General features: G+C 36.6%; 1 pseudogene; it reads right to left on the reverse strand.

The window, feature by feature from the left end:
* Nucleotides 1–1,335: 1,335 nt before the first annotated feature.
* Nucleotides 1,336–5,214, reverse strand: LOC107025696 (annotated as a pseudogene).
* Between the last annotated feature and the right edge of the window lie 826 nt (nt 5,215–6,040).

The following is a 6,040-nucleotide window of genomic DNA, read 5'->3' on the forward strand; positions in this document are numbered from 1 at the left end:
ACCATCTACAAATGCATTTGTTAAGCAACTTCGCCTGATATATATTTTAAGGTTCCATTGATATTGATTGGCAATACTATTTTATTTGGTATGTTTGGTTTGGTTTTTTATTAATGAGAAATGCTAAAATATGCCATTTGAACTCAGTAAAAAGGCTCATACATGCCATCCATTTAAAGTTTAACTCATTTATGTCATTACTGAGAAAAAATATATTCATGCCATTATTTATTAATGGAAAGCAACTTCGATTCTCCAAAACCATTTTTTACCCGTGGTCAATTATGATTTGACAACGTCATTAATTAAATTATTTTGCTTAAATATACCATTAAACTTTGAGAAAAGATTCATCGGTGACCTGGCTGATGATTCTCCCAATTCCAACATCTCCACCATTAGTTTTTTGACTTACCATTTTGCCCCTACTGTTTCCTCTCCCCTCACTTGCCCTTCTTGCTCCCTTCCCCTTCTTCTAAAAAATGTAACAAATCCGATTTGATCATTACATTGTTAAGAACGGGAACATGATTATAACTTTGAATAGTAATTACAACTCGAAAACTACTGAATTACAATGACATATTGAAATTACAAGTAAATAAAGGATAGAAAATATTTGTATAAGACTTCGGAAAGAAGATGAAAGGAATAAACAGTTTATTCACAATACATATAATTTCCCAAATCGAAGATGATAACCATATAAACTCTACTCAACCTGAATCCCAAGCAAATCTAGTATTGAACTGTCTAATTCTTGGACCTCTTTGTGCTTTGGCCCTAGGCCCAACAACTGTGGGTGGCAATGGTCCTTTGGTTCCAATGAGGATCAATTATGTTAAACTCCAGAATTTGGACTCTCAACACCATTATGGTGCATTCGTCTTCATCAACAAGCCCATGAATCCACAAGAATATATTGGTTATTTCTGTTTCAAATGTATGAAGTTTCCATTGAGGATTGTGTTAGGACTGGAAATAAGTAGGTGTAAACGCGGAAGCTAGCAAAGCAAACCTCAAAAGACCACGAGTAAGAAGACAACGAGAAATATACCAAAAGACACAAATATTTAACGTGGTTCGGTCAATCAACCTACGTCCACAAAGGAGATGAGCAATCCACTATAAATATGAGAGTACAAAATACAGAGAGAAACAACCTCAACCAATTCACTCGGAACACATGGGAGGTTCACACAAGTGATAGCGTATCAAGCTTGTGACCCATAAATTCTCCTAACCAAAACTCTCAAAGCCTTTAAGACTACATTGTGAATGCTGATTAAGTTAGAAGGAACAAATCTCTATTTATAGAGTCCTAAACTTTTTCCTACTAGAAAAAGGATTAGTCAATCCAAAACATTTTCCTAAAAGGAAAACCTATTTATGGTAAGAAATCAGGGCAAATAAAACCCATCAGATTGAGATGAAGAAGATTGGATAAATTGGTTTTGGGGTTTAATTGTTACGTCTTTTGTTTAGTTTAGAGGGTTGGATTCGGTTAAAAAAATGGAATTGGGTAATTTCACATAGTCAAAAGTACATTAATGATGTTCTTCAATTTTGTGCTTATTCAAATAAAGAGCTATTGGCTAGAGATGGAAAATCGAGCCAGCAAGTAGGAGTGGCCTAAAGCCGACCTACTATAAGAGTTATTAAACCTGTATGTCCACAAAGGGGTTAGTGGTTTATAAGAAGATATTGTTATGAGGTGAAACTGATTAGGATACGATCAGTTGTTCAATATAGAAAATTCTAAACTTGCTTTCTGAAACTTTTCCGATAAATAGCACAATAAGCTTACTGCGCACTACCAGTTGAAGTACCTAATGCAAATGCCGGCACTTAAAACACATGTTAAGCAGCCACACTTCAACAGTATTATACTTCTTTTCGCACATGAATTGAGAAGTCTCTACATGATAGTAACATGAAGCTCAAAAATTTAAAATAGAAGTTACTGAACACTACATTTCATGAATTGTAATCTCATAAACCTTAAGTTATGCTAGAATTGAAAATGTTGCAACATTTGACATTATGCAATCACAAATTGGTTCCTTCAGAGACAAAACCTTAAGCATATTGTTTACCTTGGTCCCGATAAAACTGAAGGAATTTTTGAACTGATAATGGATTCCCTCTGTTGGTTGCCTGCCCGAATCTCAGGTACGTGTGTGAAATCATAATCCAAGTTGGTTTCAACAGTCACCAAACCTTCCAATGCCTTAACCACCAATGACATGGAAGGCCTCTTGGAAAAATCTCCCTGTAGACACCATGCAGCGAGGCTCATCATTTCAGTCACTGCTTCCCTGTGGAGCTGCATATCTTCGTTGTTTTTGTCAACCATATCCATGGGCTGCTCTTGTTCCGCTTTTCTCCTAAACACACTTAGCAAATGGACATCTTCTTCATCAGGTTGGGACCTATCCAAATTCTTTCGCCCACAGAGAATTTCCAAGAGGACTATTCCAAAAGCATAAACATAAACTTTCTCAGTGATTACGGAGCTCAACCATTCAGGGGCTAAATAACCTCGTTTCCTCTCATTCTAGTCACAACGTTGCTTTTGTCTTTCTCAATTAGCTTCGACAACCCAAAATATGATATCTTAGCATTGAGATATTGATCCAGAAGGCTGTTTTGTGGTTTGATGTCCAAATGAATTATCTTTTGGCTGCAATCTTCATGTAGATACGCTAACCCTTTGGCGATATCTGATATTATCCTCTGCCTTGTGCTCACATTTTCTCGGCCTATCCAGTGAGTACAATTGGGGAACCCTTCTGCTAGCCCAAGATCGTTAACTAAGATCGGAAGATTCAACTAAGGAAGAGGAAGCTAGAAAGGAGAAGGAATATTTTGAACAAGAAAACTTTGATATAGAAGAAGACTAGTTGATTTGGATTTTGGGTTGCTTACAAATGTACAAGACTATCCATATTTATATTTGTTCATGGATATTCTAGAAATTCTTGTAGATACTTCTACAAAGAAAATTCTAGTGATCTTTATCTTCTACCCTAGAATATCTAGATATTTTTTATCCTAGATATTATCCTACACTATTCTAGAAACATTACTAGAACAATCTATCATTCCCAAAATCAACTTTATTATTTTTCACAATCCTCTGCCTTGTGCTCCATGTAAGCCCATTTTCTCGGTTTTCATGTATAATCCACCTATCCAGTGATCCATTCACCATGTACTCATAGATTAGAAGCCTGTGGCTTTTTTCGGCACAAAATCTGATGAGTTTTACCAAGTTTATATGGTGAATGCCACCGACCGCCTTAACTTCTGTTAAGAATGATTCCTTTACTTGACCTACACCATCCAGATGCTTCACAGCTATTTTGGTGCCATCTCTCAGTGTTCCTTTATAAACAGAGCCAAATCCTCCTTCCCCAAGCTTACTACTAAAATCTTCTGTAACTACTTTCAGCTCATTGTAAGAGAATCGAGTTAGAATTCCTGGTAAGATTGGTTCCAGATCAGGAAAATCCACAGCCTTTCCATGTATCCTCTTTTGGAAGATAAGAAAGCAAGTAGCTATGCTTAAAATTATCCCAAAGAAAGGTGCAAGAGTAGATCCAACAATCACTTGGAAAGGTCTTGATTTCTTTCTTCCAGGAATGATTAAAGACTGATTCTGCACCTTAAGAAATACTGTCTTTTCTCTTCCTTGTCTGTTGTTGTCTATGAGAGAGAAGACTTCATTCAGTAACAAACAGGTCCCTCTTCGATTCAGATCCCAATTATATTCAAAAATAGCAGCTTTGCATGAACAGTTACTCAAACAGGCCCTTTTGCAATCTTCCAACTCTTTGTCCTCAAGCCAAAATATGCTCGAACTTGGTTCATGATTATACGGAAATGAAAAATATGCAATATCCTTGAGCTCTATGAAACTTGGTACTGCAAGAGTTGCAGTAAATGGAAGTCAGCTGTGAACATCCAAGATCTGGTTTCCTCTCAGAAGATGGCCTGAAGAAATTTTCCTGTGGTGGACAAGCACATTGCCCGTTATTTGTATAGATGGTATATCTTCCACACACCATTGGATACCCACAGTTTCCTACACGTTCCGCAGTTATGTCTAGTTCATTCCAATCCATTACTGACCATTGGTATACCTTTAAATGTCCATTAGGCTCAATCTTCATGAAATGAGCTGTCGAATTAGTAGGATGTAAAGCAGTAAAGGTATCGCCATCAAAACTGAAATAAGGATTGTCTTCATAATAGGAAGTGTAGTAATATTAAGGCGGGTCAGTATCCGTGTAAGCGGACCAGCCTCCTTTGTAAACAGTAAGAGAAAATAAACCTTGACTCGAATTGTCTGATGAAACACTAGCTGTGATCTTCCGCCCAGAAACCAAACTCTGCCCTGGGAGCAAAGTATCTGTTGGATGAGAAAGACTGCCAAATTGTTTGATTGTCTTTGTCAAAGAGCACGAGATTCCCCGTTTCTTTCATGTTTAATCTAGAAACAGATTTGCCAGTAGTATTAGTGGACCAAACAGGAGTGCCATCAGAGTCTGTCAAGACTAAATTTCCATCTTGGCCTAGTTGCAATGTTACGTTAACTTTCACTGGAATGGTTCCTTTTAGCAGACCAAACTAAATGGGGTATATCTATTATAACGTTATCCCCATCGGATCTGTTGTAGTACAAAAAGATACCAAGAAGACATTCGGTGGCATAGTTTTTGCAGTAGAAGCCACAGAGGAATCTTGAGCCAGCATTTTTCGCTTAAGTATGGGTGTTGTCCAACCGAAATAGTTGGCATAGGCTGTGGAATTAAGAACAATTGATGGCCTGTTGATCCGGAAAGAGGAAAGCCCAGAAAGCCTTGCAGTTGAATTCGAAAGAGTGGTGTTGTAGTCCAATATAGGTTGTGATATAGCAAACCGAGACGAACAGAAGAGGAGATAAATGAAGATAAGGATAGGAAAACAGTCTATGTTCTGCAAACATTGTTTCCTAAACAAAACAAAAAAAATATGTATGGAATCTTGTTATGCATATTGAAGAAACAAATGAGCATACAAAATTCAAAAATTAGTTTGCATCAACTACACCAATATTTGCTCACTAGAAAGGCATTGTTGGGTTTTATTTGCCTTAAATTTCTTACCATAAATAGGTTTTCCTTTTAGGAAAATGTTTTGGATTGACTAATCCTTTTTCTGGTAGGAAAAAGTTTAGGACTCTATAAATAGAGGTATTCTAACTTAATCAGCATTCACAATGTAGTCTTTAAGGGCTTTGAGAGTTTTGATTAGGGGTAGAATTTATGGGTCACAAGCTTGATACGTTATCACTTGTGTGAACCTCCCATGTATTCTGAGTGAATTGGTAGAGGTTGTTTCTCTCTATAATTTGTACTCTCATATTTATAGTGGATTGCTCATCTCCTTTGTGGACGTATGTCGATTGACCGAACCACGTTAAATCTTTGTGTCTTTTGGTATATTTCTCGTTGTATTCTTACTCGTAGTCTTTCGAGGTTTGCTATCTTCCGCATGAACACCTACTTATTTTCGGTCCTAATAGGCATCACATTTTCTTCCACTCTGTTCAAACACTATTTCAGCAGTCAACTTTTACTATATCCTCATTTTGGATCGCACCTGAACTACTATTTTTTCGCGAACTTCATATATAAACTAGAAGTTGTTCCCTTTAACTATCTAAATTACCGCCATCTATATGTATTAAAAGACATTCCTTTCTAATTGCCTATTTTATGTGTAGTTCAAGTTAAGTATATATCGATCCTCAGCATGACAATGGAACAGTCTTGATCAAAGTTTACCTAGGTTTGACCAAGTTCGGACACGAATGAGCCAACTTACTTAAAAATAAAAATCATCTATTCAGCTCAAATATTGATTAAATTGGTAATTATTTTTATGTTTCAGATGTTAGAAAGTAAATGAAAGTCCTAGTGACCTTGATTTATCTGCAAAGTTGAACAATAATGAAATTATAACTTGGAAATGGTCAAAATGGTCCCATTAGTGG

The sequence above is a fragment of the Solanum pennellii genome, chromosome 7 (genome assembly GCF_001406875.1).
Source record: "Solanum pennellii chromosome 7, SPENNV200".
NCBI classification, from domain to species: domain Eukaryota; kingdom Viridiplantae; phylum Streptophyta; class Magnoliopsida; order Solanales; family Solanaceae; genus Solanum; species Solanum pennellii.